Consider the following 24,733-nt stretch of genomic DNA (forward strand, 5'->3'; position numbering starts at 1 on the left):
AACCCTGAGCTCATGACCTGAGCTGAACCAAGAGTCAGAGTTGGATGCTTAACTGTCTGAGCCACCCAGGCACGCCTGGACAGCATTTTCAAAGGGATATTATATTCCTTATCTTATGTGCAGTTTCACAATACAACCATTCTTCATATCCCAACATTAAAAAAAATTGTTGGTCTTCTGCAGAATATTACATGTAATATTTGAACATATAAGTTTGAACTTTTCTCTTTAAAAAATCAAATTTCTGGGGGGGCACCAGGGTGGCTCAATGGGTTGAGTGTCTGCTTTCAGCTTGGGTCATGATCCTGGGGCCTTGGTTTGCACCCCACATCGGGCTCACTGTTCAGGGGGGATCCTGCTTCTCCCTCTCTCTCTGCCCCTCCCCCTTCTCTCAAATAGGTAAATAAGATCTTTAAAAAAATTGAATGTTTTTTACAGAATCAGTAAAGAAATTGTTTTTTTTTATAAAGATTTTATTTATTTATTCATGATAGTCACACAGAGAGAGACAGAGAGGCAAAGACACAGGCAGAGGGAGAAGCAGGCTCCATGCAGGGAGCCCGACGTGGGATTCGATCCCGGGTCTCCAGGATCGCGCCCCGGGCCAAAAGCAAGCGCCAAACTGCTGCGCCACCCAGGGATCCCAAGAAATTGGTTTTGAATATAGAAGTTGAAAGCTCTAAGATTTACAAATGATTAGAGAAATTTATTCACTGACAAGTGTCATGCAACTATCATAAAATCCATTGTTCCTCCAAATACTGTAATTTGTTGATAACAGTTGGGCACTGTAACTGATTTATGAAACTTTTTTTGCTCCCCATGAACCATGAGCTTATTACAAACAGGTATATAAATTGAACTTTCTTTTTATACCCTTATCTGTACCAATGATACCATTATCTTCATAGTAAACTAACATTATCAAAAAGGTACACATATACATGCATGCACATGTGCACACATGCACACACCCACTCACTCTTTCTCTCACAAAGTCAGCCTGATATTGGGCAAAGAAGGTTTTAGGTATTCTAGATTATTCTAACTTTAAAAAAATTAATTATCAAGAAATACTGTTTAATTCACAGTACTTTGAACTGCTTATGAGTAAGACAATGGAAATTTTATCATGATTCTTTAGATATGTATGCAAACACATATGCCTGTGTCCTTGCCCCTGTCCCACATGTTTGTTTGAAAGTTTACTTCTCATAATTGCTCTATCTATGAAATTAAGTTTTTCTGTGGTTGGTATCCAGAGACTAATTTCAAATACTTCCATAGGGCAGCCCTGGTAGCTCAGCAGTTTAGCACCACCTTCAGCCCAGGGCGTGATCCTGGAGTCCCGGGATCGAGTCCCACGTCAGGCTCCCTGCATAGAGCCTGTGTCTCCCTCCTGCTGTGTCTCTGCCTCTCTCTCTGTCTCTCTCTGTCATGAATAAATAAATAAAATCTTTAAAAAAATCTTAAAAAAAAGAAAACAGCACCACAGACTTCTCCAGCACCTCACTGTGTGATTTCATAGGGCACTGAGTCCTTCCTTATAAGTGGACTTCTATTTAAAGAATGAGAGTTGCCATAAAGAAAGGGACAAAGGAGAGAACTTTTGACAGAATGTTGGGTAAAATTACTTGCAGCAACATTAGGTTATTTACATTCAACTCTCCAAATTCATTTACATTTTTTGATTGCTATGTTTTTGTTTTTTTGTTTTTTGAACTTGAGATTTCTTACATTTCATGTCCATTACGAAGGAAGGAATGGCGTAACAAAGAAGTGTAATGTGTTCGATGACAATTACCTAAGAAAAGGCTGGAAGTGTAATTTCATCTGTGATGCCTTTGTTTTCTCTGCTAGGTACCTCTGGTTCTGTGAGCTGGCACGCTTACTGCCCAGCCAAAAACACAAGGCGAAAATGACATAAGGCTTCAATTGCTTAATCAAATAAACAAGCCTAGAGCCTGAACATAAACTTCATGCCTTTTATTACAATCACAGTTGAACAGGCTTGGCTGGACTTCAGTCATTTATCACCAGCAGTTTGTGCTTGCATTTGGGAGGGGTTCATAGATGCATCATCCCCTTCCCAGCCCCAGCCCATCCCCTGTTGTCAATGCAGTGGGTCCAAACCCTGGGTCGCCCTCTGAATGCCATGGCAGGGCTGGGAGAAGGAGATGAACCCTCAGTGGTGATCACAAAGTTGTTGCCCAAACGCTTTCTGCCTTGGCGCATTATTGCTTTGAAAAAACTTCATCCGTTGTTTTTGCCTTGTTGAACTGTTATTTTACAGAAACAATATATGTAATGCATGAATATATTGTCTTTGTAAAAACTTAAACCATCTGAACTCAATAGCACCATCAATTAACTGCATATAGTTGACATCTATAGATTACTTCATCTAACAGCAGAATACACATTTTTCTCAAGCTCACGTGAAATAAACAACAATATAGACCACATTCTGGACTATAAAACACATCTTAACAAATTTAAAAGAATGCAAATCATACAATGTGTGCTTTCAGATCACAGGGAAATTGACTAGAGATCAATAACAGAAAGAGCTGGAAAATCCCCAAACACTCGGAGATTAAACATGTCTCCAAATAATACATGGGTCAAAGAAAAAATGTCAAGAGAAATTCCAAAATATTGTGAGCTTAAGAAACATACAACTTCTCAAAATTTGTGGGATCTAGCAAAAACAGTGCTTACAGGGAAATTTATAGCAGTGAATGTATATATTAAAAAGAAAAAAAGATCTAAAATCAGTCACCTAAGCTTCCATCTTAGGAAACTAGGAAAGAAGAGCAAATTAAATCCAGAGTGAGAAGAAAAGAAATAATAAGAATTAGAGCAGAAATAATTAAATTAAAGCAAATCATATCCAAGAATGTATAAAAAGAATTATACATCAAGCCAAGTGGGATTTATTCCAAGTATGCAAGGCTGGTTCAAGATTAGAAAATCAATTAGTGTAATCCATCACATCAACAAGCTAAAGAAGAAAATCACATGATCATATCAATAGATGCAGAAAAAGTGACAAAATCTAACATTCATTCATGATAAAAACTCTCTGTAAACTAGGAATAGAGAGGAACTTCATCAACTTGATAAAGAATATCTACAAAAAACATATCACCAACATCACACTTAATGGTAAGAAACTAGAAGTTTCCCTGCTAAGATCAAATTCTTCCTCTCGGGGCACCTGGGTAGCTGAGTCAATTGGGTGTCCCACTCTTGGTTTTGGCTCAGGTCATGATCTCAGGGTCATGGGATCAAGCCCCATGGCTGGCTCTGTGCTCAGCAATGGGTTGTCTTGAGGATTCTCTACCTCTGCCCCTCCCCCCACCTGTACAGGTGTGCTCTTTCTCTAAATTAATCTAAAAGAAAAAAGATCTTTCATCACTCTTTTTCAATAATGTACTCTTAAAATGTCTTATAGTTTGTCTTCCTTATCTTTTGTAGAGGCAGAGGATAATGTGGTCTGAAGCCATGGGTTTGTCTTTAACATCCTGAGTATGGCATTCTGAGGATGAAATTGCTCTGAGTTTTTTTTTTTTTTTTTTAAAGATTTTATTTATGAGAGACACACACAGAAGGGCAGAGACACAGGTAGAAGGAGAAGCAGGCTTCATGCAAGGAGCCTGATGTGGGACTCAAACCCGGGAATCTGGCATCATGCCCTAAGCCAAAGGCAGGTGCCCAACCACTGACCACCCAGGCATCCCTGCTCTGAGTTTTATCACATACACACTCTCATTCTACATGCTGTTCCTACACTTAAAATTTCAGCTCATTTCTGATTACCTGGTCTTTATTATTCTTAGCATCTGCCCAGGCCTCTCCTTTCCATTGTTTTACATGGCTCTTCTTCCTTGAAGGGCTGGGATAGACCTCCGGTTCCTCTCCCTTCCCCAAGCCATCACCTACACCATCACAGCTCCAAAAACATACAGAAGTTCCTGGGGTCTGTTGGGTCCTTCACACACTTTCCCAGCTCTATTTGCCCACACAACCAACTTTTTGAAAGTGGAGTAGTCATAGTTGTGGTCTGCAGCAGGCAAGGAGGTTTTCTTTCTTTTCTTTCTTTTTTTTTTTTAAAGGTGTATTTATTTATTTATTTATTTGTTTGAGAGAGAGAGAGAGAGAGAGAGAGAGAGAGCACACAGGAGGGGCAGAGAGAGAGGGAGGAGAGAAGCAGACTCCGTCCTGAGCACAGAGCCCACCATGGGGCTTGATCCCAGGATCCTGAGTTCATGACCTGAGCTGAAATCAGGAATTGGCCACTCAACCAACTGTGCCACTCAACTGCCACCCCAAGGAGGTTTTCTAAATAGTGAAAGATTACCTCTGACTTCTGACTAAATGTGGCAGACTGAACAAACACATTAACTCTGCTCTCTCCTCACATCCTATTAAATGACGATAAATTAAAAACAACACTGTAAACCCACAAAGAAAAAGAGAACAAAAGAGTTAGCAGCAGATGAGCAATATTAATAAAATTTTAGAAAAGTGAAAGCAGATGGAAAAATGATAACTGACTTCACAGAACAAAGAAATTGAAACCTCCTTCTTACAAATAAGGAGGCCAATTTGCTTGGCTGAGCTCAGGATTTGGAGGACCAAGTATCTCTAAACACTGCTGTATAGGGTGAAGCTAACCCCAGGATTGGCTGAAAGTTTAGCTAATGAATAGTTAGACCCAGATTCCCTTCTGTAGCCTAGTCAGCCAACTACCCCTCCTGTATTAGTTATCTACTGCTACCTAATAGATTACCTCATGATTTAGTGGCCTCAAGCAAAACAAAACAAAACAAAAAAACCACTTTTCCCTTACAGTTTCTGTAAGTCAAGAACTCTGGAATGGCTTAGCTGGTGGCTCTGGTTCAGTGTCTCTGTGAGGTTGCAGTCAATATGCTGGTTGGAACTGTGTTACTGTGTGTAATATTGAAAGACTTGACTGGTATTGAAGAACCCACTTCCTGGATGGCACACTCCCATGCCTGGCAAGTTAGTGTTTGTTGGCAAGAGGCCTCAATCCTTCACCACATGGACTCCTCCACACTGCTTCTTCAATAACCTCACAACGTGGCTGCTGGCTTCACCCAGAGCAAGTAGTCCTAGACAGCAAGGTGAGAGCTGCAATGTCTTTTATTACCTAGCCTTGGAAGTCATACTCCATCATTTCTGCAATATTACCTTGGTGACAGGGGTTGCTCTAGTCAATACAGGAAGGAACTACATAGGAGTTGCAAACAGCAGGGAGTGAGAATCACTGGGTGCCACCTTGAAGGCTGGCCTCCAAACCTCCTTCATCTCTTAAAGTGTCTCACTTTTTAATATAAACAGAGACAAAGATCACCAGGAAAGCTTCTTACATGAAAAAGAGACCAAAGCAAAGAGAAATGAAAGAATTCAGAGGAAAAAAAAAAAAAAAAAAGGCAGGAAACAGAAGGAAACTTAAAAAAAAAAAAAAAAGAGGAACTAAGTCTTTAGAGACAAAAAGTAAAGATATCACAACCATGAAAGAAGACCCTGATGCAAAAATAGTTGTAATAAAAATAGCAACAAGTATGACACTATCCCCTTGCTTCCCCACCCCAACATTTATGGAGTCTATACAATGTGACAGGCCCTCTTCTAAACAGGACTGTACGTGTATTAGCTCACTTAATCCCAAAACAACTTTCCCAGGAGGTAGTTTTTTTTTTTTTTTAAGATTCTTAAAATTTATTTATTCATGAGAGACAGAGAGAGAGAGAGACAGACAGAGAGAGAGAGAGAGAGAGAGGCAGAAACACAGGCAGAGGGAGAAGCAGGCTCCATGCAGGGAGCCTGACATGGGACTCGATCCTGGGTCTTCGTGCCCTGGGCTGAAGGCTGTGCTAAACCACTGAGCCACCCGGGCTGCCCAGGAGGTAGGTTCTATTACTCTGTTTTATAAAGGCATTGAATAATTTCTCCACGACAGAGCTGGTAGGGAAAAAAGTACAGGGTCGAACCCAGAGCCAGAGCTCTTAAAAAAGACGGCTTCAAACTCTGTAATCAGTTCCCTTTCTAGAGAAGGAAAGAATAGCAGTTTCAGAAGCAGATTTAACTGTAAGAAACTCAGCTGGGTCCATGTGGCGGGCAGGGTAGAGCTGGAAGTATGGGATGAGCCTGTGTGTAGTACCTGCTGTAGTGGAGAGGGGGTTACAGGGTTCAGAGGCAGAGACAACTGATATGGAGCAGAGTGCAGGGCCTGCTCACTGCACCATGCATCCAAGCCACAGGGGAGTCCGTTATGGAAAGTCTGGAGCAGAAGCAGGAGTTTAGGGGTTAGGGGCTGGAAACTAGAAATCATGGCTGTTCTTTTCTTTTTTTTAATATTTTATTTATTTATTCATGGGAAAAAAGGAGAGAGAGGCAGAATCATGGGCAGAGGGAGAAACAGGCTTCCTGTGGGAATCTCAATGTGGAACTCAATCCCAGAACCCTGGGATCGTGACCTGAGCCAAAGGTAGATGCTCTCAACCACTAAGCCACCCAGGTATCCCAAAATCATGGCTGTTCTTGACCATAGTGACAGCTACCACTACAGCGATCAATCACATCACCCCAACCTTCACCACAGGACTGTCTTATAGATAAGGAAACAACAGTTCAAGACTATTCCAAGGTCTCCTAGCTAGTAGGTGGCAAAATGAGGTCAAAACCTAGTCTCACCTGGCTTTTGACTGTGCCTTTCTTCAGTATGAGAGATAGTATGATTCAATTTTTCACCCCTTCTTGTGTCTACACTCTTTACAGGTCCACATCCTGGTGTTGCATTTGACAATGGCTGCTTCGGCTGATGGAACATTAGCTTGTAATTGCCTACGTGGGGGCGCCTGGGTGGCTCAGTGGTTGAGCGTCTGCCTTTGGCTCAGGTCATGATCCGAGGGTCCTGGGATCGAGTCCCGCATCAGGCTCCCTCTAGGGAGTCTGTTTCTTCCTCTGCCTGTGTCTCTGCCTCTCTCTGTCTCTCATGAATAAATAAAATCTTAAAAAAAATTGCCTATGCATTGCATCTTGTCCTCCTGCCCTTCTGCCATGGCAACAATGAGGACAAGACTAAATAGGCCCATGGGTCTCAAGAAGAGGATGAGAGACTCATGGAGCAGAGATTACCCCAGCTCAGCCAGCCTACATCAGCAGTCCCCTGGCTGACCCACAAATCCAGATGAATAAATGATTGTTATTTTAAGCCACTGAATTTTGATGTGTTGGTTAAGCATTTTTGCAGCATTAATGAACTAATAAACCAAGGGTCAGCCATCAGGATAAATAAACAGATGAGTGACAGGAGTAAGGACAAGGCTCAGGGTCTGCCTGGCTAGGGTTGCCTGCTTTAGCAAATGCTAAATGCAGGATATAGAGAAATTCAAACTTCAGATAGACATGAAGTAATTTCTTAGTATAGGTATGTCTCATGCAATATGCAGGAAATCCTTACACTAAAAATATTATTCATTGTTTACTTAAATTACATATTTAGCTGGGCATCTTATATTTTATCTGGCAACCCTATTAGGGCAGATTGCCAAGAGTCACACTGTATAGAAAACACCTGTGTGTAAATGTGGGCTTGAGCTAGAAAACAAGAGGTGAAAATGTGAAGTCCCCTCCTCTACTCTCCATCAGGTAATAAGTACATGCACAGGGCAGGCTTTAAGTCTCTGATGTAGCCACTCCTAGAGGGATGGAGTCAGAGGAAAAGCTGTCTGAAATGTTAGGGGTAGGCTTGCCAGTGGTTGGGGAAAGTCTCTTTCTTCTTTATTATTTAACTACTCTTAAACTGGGGTTCATGGGGAGGTCTGGTTCCAGTAGCCTATGGAACCACAGCAAGCATCCCTCCCAACCTGAAACCTGCATCCCTTTTGTGGGATTCAGGAAGTGTTTCCCAGGTTACTGCCCCATCTGTTTGCAAGGTGCCTGTCGGGGTGGGGGTGGTGAGCAGAAGGGCTGCGGCCAGGAAGGGACCCTCCAAGGACTGTAAAGACCTCAGGCCCATAGGGAACAACCAGTGAAGGAGGGGTGGTGGTGGATGAAATCAGAAAGTAGAAATCCAACACTGACGAGGTCAGAGGGCAGAAAAGCCGCAACGTGGGGGACTTGGTCCACCCTCCATCTCCATCTTCAGCACATTGGGACCAGTTGCTGTTTTTGGCTTTGCACAGCCTAATTGGCTATTTTTTTGTGAATAATTGCCAGCTCAATCCAAGAAGAAATTCCATGCTGTCAGCCAGCAGCACAGACTGTTGCAGGAAAAATGACACAACTCCATCCTCTGGGCAAACTTGCAAATTATTACAAATTTCCCCATCTCGTCTCTACTCACAGCTGGCTGGAAAAGGGTGTCAGTTTTTCCATGGAGCTAGGAGACTTTCTCCATTTGATTTCTCATGATCAAGCAAATCTTTAAGGCTCTTTACTTTCATTCCTGACATTGAAATTGGGCCAGTGCCGCCCCTGCTCCTGAGTTCTGGTGTCAGAATCAGGCACCAGGCTCACCCACGTGTGATCTTGGTCAAAGATTTCTGAAAGGGATGCTGGCCAGCTAAAATTTTGCATCCTCTGGTAAATGAGACATGAAAACCAACTGTGCATAATGTGGTCATCGGTACGGAATAGTCTTGACATAAACCATAGCCCACTCACCTGAGGACCAAGGTTGACCTAACCATGGATAACCCTGTCCCTGAGCACCGACAGCACCACCACTCAGTCTTCTGTAGACCCAGCCTCCCACTCACATATTGCTTGTAGATTTCATACTCTCTCTCTAGTTGGATTCAATTTAATTAATAATTATTAAGCCCTTCTGGTGCTCGTCACACCATACTAGGCTCCAGAGGAATATAATAATCAACCATGCATGAGGTCTAGCCTCAGCAAGTTTGCTGTTTAGAAGGAAAGGAGGTCTACGAATTGCTGTAATGCAGGAAGAGACCAAGAAGGACCTGCATGGTGGTAGCGGCCACCAGGGCAGGGGATGTGGTGGTCTCTTTCACCCAGGGCACAGCCCAAAGCACATTCCCTCCTTTCTTATTTGGAAAGCCAGATTTTTTTTTTAAAGATTTTATTTATTTAATCATGAGAGACACATGAATGAATGAATGAATGAATGAATGAATGAATAAGAGAGGCAGAGACATAGGTAGAGGGAGAAACAGGTTCTCTGTGGGGAGCCAAATGTGGGACTCAGTCCCAGGACCCGGGGATCACACCCTGAGCCGAAGGCAGATGTTCAACCATGAGCTACCTAGGGCTCCCGGAAAACCAGATTCTAACCTAGTTTACCCCAGTAGCTTAAAGAATGAATCCTATCACTGTTATGTTGCAATCACAATTCCTTAGGCTGTTTCTTTAGAAGATCTCAAGTAGTTTAGTCCTGGGCTCCACCTATCTCTGCCAGTAAAGTAAATTCTCCCTGTTGCAAAAACTTTTGGAGCAGCAGGAAACCAACCTGTCAACTGAAATCGATTTATTCACTCAACTGGAATGACCTGACCCACTTAACACATCCCCTGAGAGGGAGCAGTTTACTTCATTCAACCCATAGGATGAGGCTGATTATCACATAATAACGTAACATCTTCATGAGGAAGTCAGGGTAGAAATGACCATTGCCACTTAATAAGCGCAGGAAATGAAGTACAGTTTTCACAGTTATGCAAGAGAGATACTCCCTCCTAGCCACCTAATGTGTTCAGCAGATCATCCTCACAGGGGAGCATCCTAGCAGTGTCCTTAGGTACCGGGTGCAGTCCAGGCTTCCTTTGACCCCTAGCTGCACAGTTCTCCTAACCAGAGAGGCAAATGCCGGGGCTTCTTGATCGTGATAAGGGAAGGGAAATCCAATTTTACAGTTTTTGCCCCTTCCATTCCTAAATGTCCAGTAGCCTCCGTTTTCTTCCCTTTGTGACTGTTCCTTCCCAAACTCTCTTGCTCTTTAGAATGATCCTTTGGAACTTCTTCCCAAATCCACAGCTTGCAGGCCGAGGGAGGGCTCAGGGCCCCAACGAGCTAAGTCTCATTCTGTGACAAGCCCCCTCGGGGGATTTGGTCCGTGAGGAAGTGACATGTGCGGCCGTGTCAGCTTCCAAAACTTCCACCTGGCCTTGATCACCCGGGGTCTCCAGACACTTGTGTGTGTTGATCTTGGGATGCAAAACAGCTGCTGGCCTTTGAGGCGTCTCGGTAGCTATGGAGACAGGAACATAAACATCCACGAGGGTGTCAGGGAGCGGGCGCCTGTCTGAGGAGTGAAAGCATTGGCGGCTGATTTGGCTCCGTGGGGATGGGCTGCAAGTGATGAGAGCAGGGCTCCAGGCCTCCCCTGCAGCCCGCGAGGGCCCTGCCTCTGCCTCCTCCTGAGGCGGGCGCCCAGTTATTCTTTCGCTCACTCAGCCCCCCGAGGGGCTGCTACGTGCCAGGCACAGTGTAGGTGCCAGAGACGGAGATGGAAGACAGAGTCCCTGCCCTCACAGAGCTTCCAGGGTGCGGGGCTCTCAGAGCTAACACTGAGAAAAGCCTGGGCAAGTTGCGACAAGTTGGTCACCTATGGGTGTGTGTGTGTGTGTGTGTGTGACACATTCAGCTCAAATAAATGATAAATGCCACGGAGGAAGTAATTGCATGATGTGGTAGGGAGTGAGCAGGGGCTGGGAGGCAGGAGGAGGCTCCCGCCATCAGCAGGGTGAAGGGGGCCTCTCTGACCGAGGCCCCAGGAGCCAGGGACCTGTGTTGAGGGAACAGGGACAGAGTTGGCAAGTCTGAGGAAAAGGTGGCAGGCCAGTGAAGCTGGAGCAGGGGATGGGCAGCCCCGGTGGCCCAGTGGTTTAGCGCTGCCTTCAGCGCAGGGTGTGATCCTGGAGACCCAGGATCGAGTCCCACGTTGGGCTCCCTGCGTGGAGCCTGCTTCTCCCTCTGCCTGTGTCTCTGCCTCTCTCTCTCTCTCTCTCTCTCTCTCTCTCTCTGTGTCTCTCATGAATAAATAAAATCTTTTAAAAAAAAGCTGGAGCAGGGGAGAAGACGAGGTCAGGAGGCCCACGGGCGCCAGGCGGGCAGGTGCTGCAGGCCGCGGGAAGGCCCTGGGGATTCTCTAACACTGATGCAGGGACCTAGCACTTCTGTGGCCCAGATGCTCCCAGGGGTTTTACATACTTCAACTCATTTTATCCTCACCACAAAGGTACGTTCCTATCATCATCCTCCTCTGGTCACAGTGAAGAACCCGAGGCCCAGGGAGGCGTGAGAACACTCCCACGTTCACAGTGCCCTGGGGCACCAGAAAGTGGGGCTTCAGGCCCAGGTGGTCCCCCTCTCGTATTTTCCGCACTGCCTCAGGTTGGAAGCAGCGGGCCATCGGGCCATCGTGATGGGATTTACATTTGGGCCAAACCCCGTCTGTGGCCTCCCTGTGTGCCTGACCCGCTCCACACCACGAGATCCCAAAGCTTGGCGGACTGCGCTCAAGTCCCAGATTAGCAGTGGGCTGTGCCGCTGTAATATTTCCATAATGGGCTTCAAATGGAAGAAACCAGGGAGGTGAAAATATTATGGCATATTGCCTTTTTAACTTCCACTTTGCTTCTTTATAACTACCCTTGATATGTTATTCTCGCCCCTTGTTGAATGTAGAAAACAACATAACCATCCAACTGCAAAGACTGTAATATCAGCAGCCAAATTACTTTATTGGTTGTGGTTAACAATGGGTTTTCTCTCCTCCGCCGTTTCTGATAAAATGTTTGCACAGCATTATATGGGGAAATATAGTGCTACAGCAATAAAAAGCGAACAAGGATAATTTGTGTGTTGGCATTTCCACAATAGAATGTCAAATATTTCATACCCTGGTGATACTGAGCCTTTCTATGCTTACTGCTACTTTCTTTGAAAAGAATGCTTTATGTTCTTTTTATTATTAATCTTAAGCTACATATATACATTATATACCCTCTTTTTGTACGATGTTTCTCAAATAAGAAAGTCTGTAATAAAAATAAATATGTCTTGAGCTTTGAAAATGAGACTGCGTCAGGTGAACTAATAGGCCGTTGCTACTGACAGAGAACATTCTTTCTAAAGACCACCCTTGTCCTCATTTCGTGCAATGCCTGCATCCTTTTCAGAATTCCTTGCAGTGATCACTTTTACAAAGGGAGTTTGTTGCTTTTACGGAGAATGGTGATTAATCAACGTGGACTCATTTCTCTCATTATTTCTACAGTTCTTTCTACAGAAACTTTTTAGCTGGTAGGGGAGGATAATCAGATCCCAAATTTAACTAGGAATCATCACATTTTAAGAGTGCTTACAAATCACATATTGTAAGATGAATTGAAAAGTAATCTGTATGCATCATTTGAATTTTAGGGCTTTTTTATTCTTAAGAAATAGCTTTTAAGTGAAACCACCGTAGGTATTTTCAATAGGAAAGTATCAAAGGGAAAAAAAAGGGGCAGGGGAGACCTATAGCTAACTCTGGTTTTGCATTTCAAAAAGAATGCTCAGGGACCCCTGGGTGGCTCAGAATCGTTGAGAGGCTGCCTTTGGCTCAGGGTGTGATCCTGGTCCCGAGATTGAGTCCCACATCAGGCTCCCTGAGAGGAGCCTGCTTCTCCCTCTATGTCTATGCCTCTCTGTGTCTCTCATGAATAAATAAAATCTTTTAAAATTTTTTTAAAAAAGAATGCTCAAAAGCAGAAGCGTCCCATTCACAAGTCTCCCTGTGGTGGGTAGGCACCTGCTAAAGACCTTGCATGGGGCACCTGGTTTGCCGTCTAGGTACAAATCTGCGGAAGATGTGATGGAGGTTAATGAAGTCTCAGGAGAGTGAGAAGCTAGAACCCGAGCCAAATGGTCTTCAGAATTGCCAGCAAGATCAGGTAGTTACAGACCTGAATACACACGTCATACCTGATACTGAATATTTTGTTTTCACGGCAAAGACAGAGAGAGATCACCTTTAACACCCTCAGTGTGAGCAGTGGGTGAAGATGCCATAAACACCTGTCATCTGACACTTGGACACTTGGTACCCGGGTCATGGGAATGGAGACAGTGGGTGTGACTGGTTGAAACGTGGGTCTCCCAAAGATTTGTCCACACACAAATCCTCATACCTGTGAATATTTCTTCATACAGCAAAAGAGGGGATTCAATTAAGGATCTTCAGAAGAGGAATCTATCCTGGATTATCTAGGCAGACTCTAAATGCAAGCATGTGTGTCCTTCTAATGAGGGAGGAGTTTTGACACAGAGATGAAGTGATATGAAAATGAGGCAGAGACCAGAGTAATGTGGCCACGAGCCAAGAAATGCTTGCCACCACCAGGTGAGGCAAGGAATTGCCACAAAGTCTCTGTAGGAAATGTGACCCTGCTGACATCTTCATTTCAGCCTCTAGAACTGTGAGAGAATATCTGTTGTTTTAAGATACTAAGTTTGTGGCAATTTGTTTTAGAAGCCATAGAAAACGAGCACAATGAGTAACAGCCAGGGGGGAGAGAAGGCTTTTTTTTTTTTTTTAAGAGAACTTTAAAAAAAGATTTATTAACTTATTTGAGACACAGAGAGAGAGAATCTCAAGTCGACTCCCTGGTAAGCATGAAGCCTGACGTGGGGCTCTATCCTAGAATCCTGAGGGCAAGATCTGAGCTGAGATCAAGAGTCAGATGCTTAACCAACTGACCTACACAGGTGCCCCTATCACTTTGACGTACAGAAAATTCAACAGTGCACACTTACCCCAATTTGATGGCCAAGTCTTTAGCTGTTGTTTTTCCAGCTTGGCAATGTGAGCCACTGACTCTGGACCCAGGATGTTGCGTCCCCAGTTATAGCAAATCCATCACATCTGTCATTGTCATTGGTCCTGACAGCTTCCACCAGTTTAGCCAGAGCTCCTTTGTCTTCTGAGTTAACTTGTATGAAGGCAACAGTGGTGCAGGTCTTCCTGTGGACCAGATGCTGCAGCCTGGCCTTCCCCCTGACAATACAATAGGGAATCCCCATCATGTGCGATCACTACCAGGTAAGCCTTTTTTTTTTTCTCTGTGGTGGTGACAGTATTAACCTCAGCTCAAAGGATAGGTGGCCTCTTAGTGGGGACATCCCCTTTGCTGGCAGCTTTCTTCTCAGCCTGGAACAACAATCTCTGCTTCTTCTCTTGCTGTGTCTCCCCTCTGTGCTTGTGGCCAGCTTAAGTAGTTGAGTAGCGGGATCCCTGGGTGGCACAGCGGTTTGGCGCCTGCCTTTGGCCCAGGGCGTGATCCTGGAGACCCGGGATCGAATCCCACGTCAGGCTCCCTGCATGGAGCCTGCTTCTCCCTCTGCCTATGTCTCTGCCTCTCTCTCTCTCTCTCTCTCTCTCTCTCTGTGATGACTATCATAAATAAATAAAAAATTAAAAAAAAAAAAAAGTAGTTGAGTAGCCCTTTGGTGGCCCAAGGCCTATATAAACTAGTTAATCGTGGGAGGCACTTTTAGATTTTATAGAGAATAGCCCTTTGCCACTGCAGCCAGATGTAGTGGGGCCATGTGGCAAAGTGGGTGAGGTCCCTTTTGGATTAGATATCCTGTCTGATGCCAAAATTCTTGGGCCTTTTGTCAAATGGGGCTGATACTTTCTTGGCCTCTTGCTCCGTTAAAACAGCAGGGGCTAGGGCCACCTTCTTCCCTTTAGCCTTCTTTCCTTTTGGCATCTTGGATGGCTGGAGGAGAGAGAAGGACATTATTTTTTAGCTGCATACACAAGGAGGCTAGAACCTTCTGGTAAGTCACTGTGCAAGGAGTCCAGGAGCTGGCAAAGAGCAACAACATCCTGTGGCAGGCAGCATTCTAAGATGGCCATGATCTCCACTCCCTGCTGGCTGTGACTTCACATGGCATAGAGATTTTGCAGCTGAAGTTAAGATTCCTAATCAGTTGGTTTTAGAACAGATTATCCCTGTGGCTCCAGCCTAGTCACATGAGCCCTATGAATGCAGAGAGTCCTCTCCAACTGTTAACAGAAAAGAATATCAAAAAAAGAGAACAGAACATCATTGAGATGCACTCCAGCTGGCCTGGAGGAAAGTAAACGTCCGTGACATGAGCCCTTGCCAGAGAGGGCAGGGTCAGCTACCCTGTGCCTGACTCCTGACCTGTAGGCTTAGGCCTATAAGCTAATAAGTGGGTAATGTTTTAAGCTGCTGGGTGTGTGGTAATTTGTTACATAGCAAAGGAACCAATACACACACCCCCATTACAGAACAACCTGGATGGGACAGGGTTCTCTCCAGTGTCCTGCCTCTGCCATTCCCCACCTTCCTCCATCACCAGTGCGCACATACCGCTATGTGCCTGGACTGTAAAGGATCTACCAAAGCCCAGGACACACTTTCTATGATCTGATCTATCCAAATTAATCCTGAAGGAATCAAGTTCTTAGCCTAGCAGATCCCGTAGACAGGTGCTAAAATCATGTGACACAGAGAACAAACTCCCAATTCCCAAATGGAATTCCATTTGTGACGCGCATGCGCTCACACACACAAACACACACACACAAGCTAAATGTTACTATATGTTTTGCCAGTTTTCAAGAGGAAGAAATTACAGATATTTGCCACTCTAACCAAGAAGAAAACTGCATTGGACTCAATAAATCTCATCTCTCTCCACTTGCTCCAGCCCCCTGATTTCCTTTAAGTCTCTGGAATGTGCTAAGCTCCTCTCTGCTCTAGGGCATTTTCATCTTCACAAGCTTTCCTTCTCCCTAAAATAGTCCTTCCTCTACTCTTCAAATGGCTGAGTCCATCCTTAAGGTTTCAACTTACATATAATTCCCCAAAAGCTCCTTTCTCTGACTCCCCATTCTAAAGTGGGTCTCCACTCTTGGTGTCCCACCAGAGCAGAAGCTCTTGCCTTCCTTGGCATTTTATCACACTCTGTAACTATATATTGATTTCTCTGGGTGCTGGACCACTAGAACATAGTTTTATGTATTATTCAGCACTCTCTTAGTTGCAAGCAACAGAAATCCTCTCTGGCTTGATTAAACCACAAGAGGAGTAGCTTGCATGATTCAGGGAAGACAGAGCCCCCACAGCCTCCACAAGGGCAAGACCAATGGATACTATAGACCTTCTTCTCGGTCCTTCTTCCACAATTCCAGCCACTTCAGAAATGTGGGTGCCACCACTCATGTTTCAGATTCCCAGCAGAGGAAATCTGGTAGGTCAGGTTGGGTTGAGTTTCTGCCCTTGGACATCACTGCAAGTTCCACTGATGGGCCCTTCAGGAGAACAAGAAAGCACAATCTGTTATCTTGTTATTAGGAGGGAGAGGAGGGAAGGAGGAGGTACATGCCCTTCAGTAGGGAACATACTCCCTTTCCCATTCTCTCTGAACCTGGGAAAGGTTTATGGGTAAGGCTATGGGTAAGGTTTATGGTAAGGCTATGGACTGAGCCATGTTACTGTGTCTACGGGTCTGACTTTTTTGGTCTCCTTGCAGGTGTTTTGGTCTTTGGATAGCACACATCTCCAGTGGGTATTACCACCATCAAGAACCTTTATATCGGGCAGCCCTGGTGGCTCAGCGGTTTGGCACTGCCTTCAGCCCAGGGCCTGATCCTGGAGAGCTGGGATGGAGTCCCACGTTGGGCTCCCTGCATGGAGCCTGCTTCTCTCTCTGCCTGTCTCTCTCTCTCTCTCTCTCTCTCTCTCTCTATGAATAAATAAATAAATAAAATATTTTTATTTTTTTAAAAAAGAGTCTTTATACCCCTGTGCCTCAATGCTACAGATTGAGTATTTGGGTCCCCCCCAAATTCATATGTTGAAACCTAATCCTCAGTGTGTGATGGTATTAGGAAGTGGGGCCTTTGGGAGGTGGTTAGTGTCCTTATAGAAGAGGCCCCAGAGAGTTCCCTCACCTCTTCTGCTATGTGAGGACACAATGAGAAGGCACCTGTCAATGAGCCAAGAAGTGACTCTCACCAGACAATGATGAATCTGTCATGACCTTGATCTTGAACTTCCCAGCCTCCAGAGATAGGAGAAACAAATTTCTGCTGTTTATGAGCCACTCGGTCTACAATATGTTGTTAGAGCAACCCAGACACACAGACAGAGGTTGGTACTGAGAAGTGAGGTGCTGCTCTAACACACACCTCAAATGTGAAGTTGGCTTTGGAACTGGGTAAAGGGCAGAGGCTGAAGGCAGTGGGATATTTGTGCTAGAAAAGCCTACGCTGTTGTGACTGAAGCTTTAAGGGAAATTCTGGTAAGAGCTCAAAGAAAGAGAGCCGGAGAGGAAGCCTCAATCTTCCTGGAGAATGCTTGAGTGATCTTGAAGAGAATGTTCACAGATAATGCAGGTTAAAGGCCATTCTGATGAGGTCTCCAAAGGAGATGAGGAATGTGTTGCCGGGCAGTGGAGGAAAGGCCGTTCTTGTTATCAAGTGATGAAGGACTTGGCTGAATTGTGCTCAGGTTCTAGTGTTTTGTGGAAGATAGAACTTGCAAACCACGAGCTTGGATATTCAGCTGAAGCTATTTCTAAGCAATATGTGGAAAGAACGGCCTGGGTTCCTGACTGCTTATAATTAAATTCAAGAAGAGAGAAATGACTTAAAGATGAAATTTTTCATCAGAGAGGAAGCAGAGGGAGGCCTGGGTGGCTCAGCGGTTGAGTGTCTGCCTTCAGCCCAGGGCCTGATCCTGGAGACCCGGGATTGAGTCCCACGTCAGGCTCCCTGCACGGAGCCTGCTTCTCCTCCCTCTGCCTGTGTCTCTGCCTCTCTCTCCATGTCTTCAGGAATAAATAAATAAAATCTTTAAAAAAAAAAAAAAAAAAGTGAAGCAGAACTCATAGATTTGGAAAAATCTTAGACTTTTTTTTTTTTAAAGATTTTATTTATTCATGAGAGACACAAGCAGGGAGAGAGAGAGAGAGAGAGAGAGAGAGAGAGAGAGAGAGAGGGGCAGAGACACAGGCAGAGGGAGAAGCAGGCTCATGCAGGGAGCCCAACGTGGGACTTGATCCTGGGTCCCCAGGATCAGGCCCTGGGCTGAAGGTGGCGCTAAACCCCTGAGCCACTGGGGCTGCCCAATCTTAGCTTATTTATTTTATAAAAAATGAGGCAGAATGTTGGGCAGAGAACCCAGGGGTGTGGCCTAACCACATCTGATCAGGAGGTTGTATGAATCAGCCACCTCCTCAGAAGCCCAGAGCTATTGTCCAAGACAAAGGAAGAACCACCACCTAAGGGAACTCAGGTCATCAGAGTGGTTGCAAAGGAGGGGCTCCTGGTGCCTGCAGGACCTCTGTCTTCCCATCAGCAGCTCTGCTTCCCACAGTTAGGGGGGCAGGATGAAGTGCCAATGTTTCTGAGCTGCTCCAAATGTGGCCCAATGGACTCAAGGCTCTGTGGTCACCCCTCCAGAGGGAACCGGCAAACTTCGCTGGTGTCTGTGTGGCACTATTTCTGCAGAATGCTTGAGCTGTGGGGGCATGGCTGCTGCCACCGAGATTTCAAAGGATGCCCAGGCACAGAGCTGGGGGAGGGGCCATTAGGCTAAGCCATGGAGGCAGGGTCACCCGGGTTTGGGGGTGTCCAACTGCTGCCTGGCAAAGATGCAGGGACCTGGGGAGGGCAGGAACTCCACCCCAGTGGGCCTGAAGGGCACAGCATCAAGCCACAGTGGATTACCCTCATCCTTTAGGATTTAATGTTGTTTGCTCCACTGGTTTTTGGACTTGTTTGGAACCTGTCATTCCTTTCTTCTTTCCTATTCCTACCTTTGGAATGGGAATGTCTATCCTATAACTGCCCATCCTTGTATTTTGGAAGCATATAACTTGTTTGATTTCATAGGTGCACAGCTGGAGAGGAATTGCCTGAGATCAAATTGGGGACTTAGCCTCCCCTGTATCTGGTTTAGACGATATTTAGGTGAGACTTTGGACTTTGACTTTGGAGTTTGATGCTGGAACAAGTCAAGGCTTTTGGGGTGGTTGGGATGGAGTGAACATATCTCATGTGCCAAAACAAAACAAAACAAAACATGATCTTAAGGGTCTGGAGCAGAATGTCACGGAATATTTGTGAATACCAGCCTATAGGATTTTGTTCTATAGTGAACAGGTGAAACAGATACCATATGCTAGTCCAGCCTGAGTGCTCCATAGAGCTGGAGGGGGCATATGCACCCCTGACAAGACAGCAGGGCATAATGAGAAAAACAGGGCTCTGCAGAGAGCCCTGAGTAGGAATCCAGCCTTACCACTCTGACTTTGGCACATTTAGCCTGAGCCTCAATTTCCACAACTATAAAATAGGTATAATTATATATACTTGTGAGCATGTTGCTTTAAATGTCTGGCTATAAAAGCCTTTCAGGGATTCCTTTCTACAATATCACCTGATTTTCTGCATACCACCTGTCACCATGAGAAATTATTTTATGTATATTCGTGTACCTTTATCTCCCCACCAGAATGCAAGTTCTAAGAGAACAAGAACTTACTTGAATTATTCAAGACTGTATTTTCAGTGCCTGGCACGTCATAGCTGCTCAATAAATATCTATTGAATAAATGAATCGCAAATGAATAAATGGGGACCCAAGAGGAAAACAGAGAATACAACAGGGATCCTTTTTTCTGGCATCGAATGTGGAGGGAAAGGACTTAAGAGCTCCAGCAAACTGGCTGCACCCTATGAGCCACATTTCCTGTGTTCGTGTTATTCTATTTGTGTCCCCATGGCCTTAGTCATTCCTTTCAAACGTTCCAAATGTGTCTCAGCAGTGCCACAGGGTAATAAAAGAAAGGCTGAGGGTCAGAGGAACGCCCACCTCTGAAGATGCCAGGACACTGGTGACAATAACTAATGGGCCAGGAATCCTGATGGAGGTGCCCCTACTGTCCCGAATCAACCTGGGAGCTCCCAGGTAGTTTATCTGAAGAAAGCAGCAATTTCCTTAAAACTTCCTTACGAGTATGATGATCAAATGATATAGTGTATATATAAAGGTCCTCCATAAAGGACCAGACACAGGAGGTTTTACACACAAGTCTGTGCTAGAAATTACCCTAAAACTCTGTAATCTCGGCTCAGTACACACTTTTCCTTCAGAAATTTTTCTAAACAGGGCAGCCTAGGTGGCTCAGCGGTTTATTGTCGCCTTCGGCCCAGGGCATGATCCCAGGGTCCTGGGATCGAGTCCCACGTCGGGCTCCCTGCATGGAGCCTGCTTCTCCCTCTGCCTGTGTCTCTGCCCCCCCCCCACTTTGTGTGTGTGTCTTTCATGAGTAAATAAATCTTAAAAAAATTATTTTAAATATTACCAATGAGTGATAAACTGTATTTTCTCAGAATTACTGCCAGCTCCAGCCTGTGGCATTTCCTCTTTTTTCAAGAAAAGAAAAACAACCAAAAATAATGTCTTTCTCAACATCGTGGCAACCCAGCTCTAGCAGAGGAAATGTAAATTGCCCAGGGAGCAGCCAATCTGAGGTGACATCTCGTGGTTCTCCTGTAAAGAAGTTAAACAAACAATAGGATGCCTGACCCCTTATTTTGAAGTTTTTCCACCTGCTTTGTAATTAAACACCCGGTTCACAGCCCTGGGGGAAGCGCAAGTGAGCTGCACTATGCTGCTGCTGTCTTCATGCAAACTTCTTTGTGGGCCTGGCAAGATTCCTCGGGAAGAGTCAGGGCACTCGCACCCCCACCCATTGTTCCTGGGGCTCTGGGGAGACCCTGACTGATTCCTGCCAGTGAGGATGCTACTCGAGGCCAGAGCCGGACTCCCCGAGCAAATGCAGCTGATAGCAGATGGGTGGCCTTTCAGCCCGGGGGCTTTAGAATTATGCGAGCTGGTTTTACCTTTTAAAATACTTGGGCCTGTTTCATCTTGACAGAACTTCTGCAGGACTCCACGGGGAAACCTCAAATTCTAAGGTTTCAGAAATCCGAGGAAGCTGGGGGGTGGTGGGCAGCTAGTGGAGTTCAGCAGATTGCACTGGCCCGACCTCCTCCCCCGGAGACCTTGGGGGAAGTGACCCTAACACCCCCCCACGCCCCCCCCCCCCATGAGACGGGGCTAATGACAGTGCGTGTCTCAGGAGTGCAGAATGAGGATCGATACCTTGGAACAGTGTCTGGCATCATTCAAAGAATGATGGTGGTATCATTCAAAGAATACTTCTCCCTTTTCTCTTTCCTCTGTTTTGCAGAAGACCATCTTCAGGGATTGAGGACATACATGAACATGACTTCAAAAAAAAATTAAACTCACACATGGGGTACAGTGAAAAGAAACTCGCCTCTCTCCTATCGCTAACCCTCATTCCCCTCTCAGAATGTCAGTTTCTTGCGCATCCTTCCAGATGGTCAACAGAGACACACATCTGTATTTGTGTGCACTCTAAAAAAGACAAATGGTAGCACACATCACGCTGCTATGCCTTTGAAAAAAAACACACACATAATAGCTCTATTGAGATATAATGCACATTCCATACAATTCACCTATTGAAAGTGTGCCTTGCTTTCTTGTGTGTCATTTATCTCAGTTCCACATCAGCATGATTATATCTGTCTCATTCTTTTCTATGACTGCATTTCATTCCACTGTATGCAGGTACTGTGATTTTATTTATTTACTCCCATGTTGCTAGGCGTTTAGGTTGTCACCAGTGCTCCCATGATAGTAAATACCCTTGGACTTAGGTCTTGGTGCATGTCCAAATATCTCTCTGAAGTTTCTCCTTGTGTCCCTCTTTCCTGGAAGATTACATCTGTTCCTCAGTTATGTCAATATCATCCCTCACAAACCAACACATGCACGATGCTTGCAAAATATACCTCCACGCTGCTCTGTTACTTTTTGGCCTTTTTTTCTTTTTTTAAGATTTTATCTATTTATTCATGAGAGATACAGAGAGTGAGGCAGAGACACAGGCAGAGGGAGAAGCAGGTTCCCCACAGGGAGCCCGATGCGGGATTCCATCCCAGGACCCCAGGATCAACCTGAGCCAAAGGGGGATGCTCAATCGCTGAGCCCCCCCAGGCGCCCAGGCCTCTGGTTTTAACATAGACTGGGTGACATATTATTAGTTATTATCGCTATTATTATTGAGACTGAGCATTATGACAGTGGTTTGGCAGGAAAGTGACAGGGAAAGATTGAGGGATATTTGTGGCTTAGTTTCAATAGAACACTATTTACTAATTGTCAAGGCTGAGTTTGGCAAGAGATAATCACGGACACATCATGCAGGTTGTAAAAGCCCATTTCTCTTCACTTCCCATCACCCTGCACTTAAAAATGAACTTAAGTAGACTTGCATGAAGCTCATCCTTATTACTGGAACAGTTCTCCTAGACACCCAAGGCTGAAATTAAGACTCCTGAGAACCTGACCAGAGACCAGGGGCATTTTTCAGTCTGTTTTAGAAAAACAACAGGAATTTTTTAAAAAAGATTTTATTTATTCATGAGACACACACACACACAGAGAGAGAGAGAGAGAGAGAGAGAGAGAGACAGGCAGAGGGAGAAGCAGGCTCCATGCAGGGAGCCCGATGCGGGACTTGATCCCAGGTCTCCAGGATCAGGCCCTGGGCTGAAGGTGGCGCTAAACCACTGAGCCACCCAGGCTGCTCCAACAACAGGAATTCTTGCAAAAGTTTTTGCCACGTCCCAGGTAAGACTCTAAACTCTTGTATTAACTCAGTTGCTCCTTACAAGTTCAGGAACTGTTACTAAAACAACCACTTCATTTTACAGATGAGGCAATTGAGGCATATAGAGGCTTTACAACTTGTCCAAGGACTTCCAGCTAGTGAGGCGGGAGGCCAGCATTTGCCTGGTAGTCGAGCTCCTTTACATCATTAACTGCTCCCGTCTCCTACCATAGAGACTGCAGAAGTGGCTTGTTTTGTGTCTAAGTCACATCATGCCAGAGAACCAGTCCCAGCACAATAATGCGCACACAGAAGGCGCGAGATGCATTATAATTAATGTTCTTGTATTATTCCTGATAGCCACATTCTCAGTTTCTTGTTAAAATTCTTCATCAGAGGTGGATTCTCTTGAGCCTTAAAGGCTCTGAGGACTCTCCGTTGAAAACACAAACATGCCTTGGGGAAAAAGAAAGGATCCTTGGCTGGGAGTTCCCTGAAGGGAGCCAGGCTACCTGCTGGCTGTTGTGCGTGGCCTTGGGCAACCCTCTTCATCTTCAGGAAGCCTCAGTTTTCTCACCTTAGAAAGCTGAACAAGAAGCGTGCTGCCGAGGCCTCGGGTACTGCTGTGAACACTGAATAATGACCTTGCAGCCCTCAGCACAGGGCCTGGAGCAGGAAGGCTGTGGACAGTGGTGGTGAACACAAACCCTAGAGTCTCGATGCCCAGTTTCCACACCTGCTTCTACCATTCAGCAGCTGGGCCATGTTGGGCAAACCACTCTAAGCCTCAGTGTCTCATCTGTAGCATGGGGCTGTTGATGGGACTTCTGTGATGATACTGTGCCAGTGAAATGGCATCTATCTGCAGTGTACCTGCCAGTACAGATGACAGTCAGGTATGGCTGTCCTCATTGTTTGGATTTTTTTTTTTAAAGATTTTATTTATTTATTTATTTGACAGAGAATGAGAGAGCACAAGCAGGAGGAGCGGCGGCAGGCAGAGGGAGAGGGCAAAGCAGACCACGTTGAGCAGAGAGCCTGATGTGGGGCTCAATCCCAGGACCCCAACGTCATGACCAAGCCGAAGGCGGAGGCTTAACTGACTGAGCCACCCAGGTGCCCCCAGATTTTTGTTTTTAATGTTTGTATTGGGGTGTTCCAGAGAGACCATCCACGACTCCCTGTAGTAGTTTGCTTGGGCTGCCTAACAAGATACCACAGGCTGGGTGGTTAGACTGGGAGGCTTTGAGAGCAGAAGTTCATTTCTCATTGTCTGGAGGCCAGAAATCCAACGTCAAGGTGTTGGCAGATTTCATTTCTTCTGAGGCCCTTCTCCTTGGCTTGTCAGTGATGATCTGCTCACAAAGTCTTTCCTCTGTGTGCACGTGTCCCTGCTATGTGTCCTCACCTTCTCTTATAAAGAAATCCATCAGATTACATTAAGGCCCACCCTAAAGGCCTCATTTTAACTAATCGGTTTTCTGTTTTGTTTTGAAGACCTGGTCTCTAAACACAGTCACATCCTGAGATGGACTGAGGATGAGGGCTTCTGCATGTGACTTTGGAAGGGACACAAGATAGTCCATAACAATGGGGTAAAAGCATTGCTTTGAAGATTAAAAAAAACAAGGCACAGGACAGGTTTGTGCCATTGTCCGCACATAGCAGGTGCTTAATAAATGCTACTTTCTTTCCCTCCTCTTGAAAACCCTTCAGAATTGTTAACAAATGATGAGTTTAGTTCTCAGCTGAGGGGAGCCATTAGAAGGGAGTTTGGAGAATTGATGGGAATCTTTGCCAGCTGGAAAAGTGAAATCTTCCTTTCCAAGGCTTAGTGGTTGTCAAACTTGAGCATGCATCTGAATCCCCCTGGAGGGCTTATTAATATCCAGAGTGTGGAGTCAGCAGGTCTTAGACCCCTGGTTGGGGTTTGGGGGGACAACATGTTGAGAACTGCAAGCCTAGAGTATTTCTTGTGCATCAGAAGCTATGGATTAATAGGAAT

At 45.2% G+C, this 24,733-nt stretch overlaps 1 pseudogene; it reads right to left on the bottom strand.

The window, feature by feature from the left end:
- Positions 1 to 10,049: 10,049 nt before the first annotated feature.
- LOC112925631 (large ribosomal subunit protein eL8-like) lies at positions 10,050 to 15,378 on the bottom strand (annotated as a pseudogene).
- Between the last annotated feature and the right edge of the window lie 9,355 nt (positions 15,379 to 24,733).

The sequence above is a fragment of the Vulpes vulpes genome, chromosome 11 (assembly GCF_048418805.1).
Source record: "Vulpes vulpes isolate BD-2025 chromosome 11, VulVul3, whole genome shotgun sequence".
Taxonomy (NCBI): Eukaryota; Metazoa; Chordata; class Mammalia; order Carnivora; family Canidae; genus Vulpes; species Vulpes vulpes.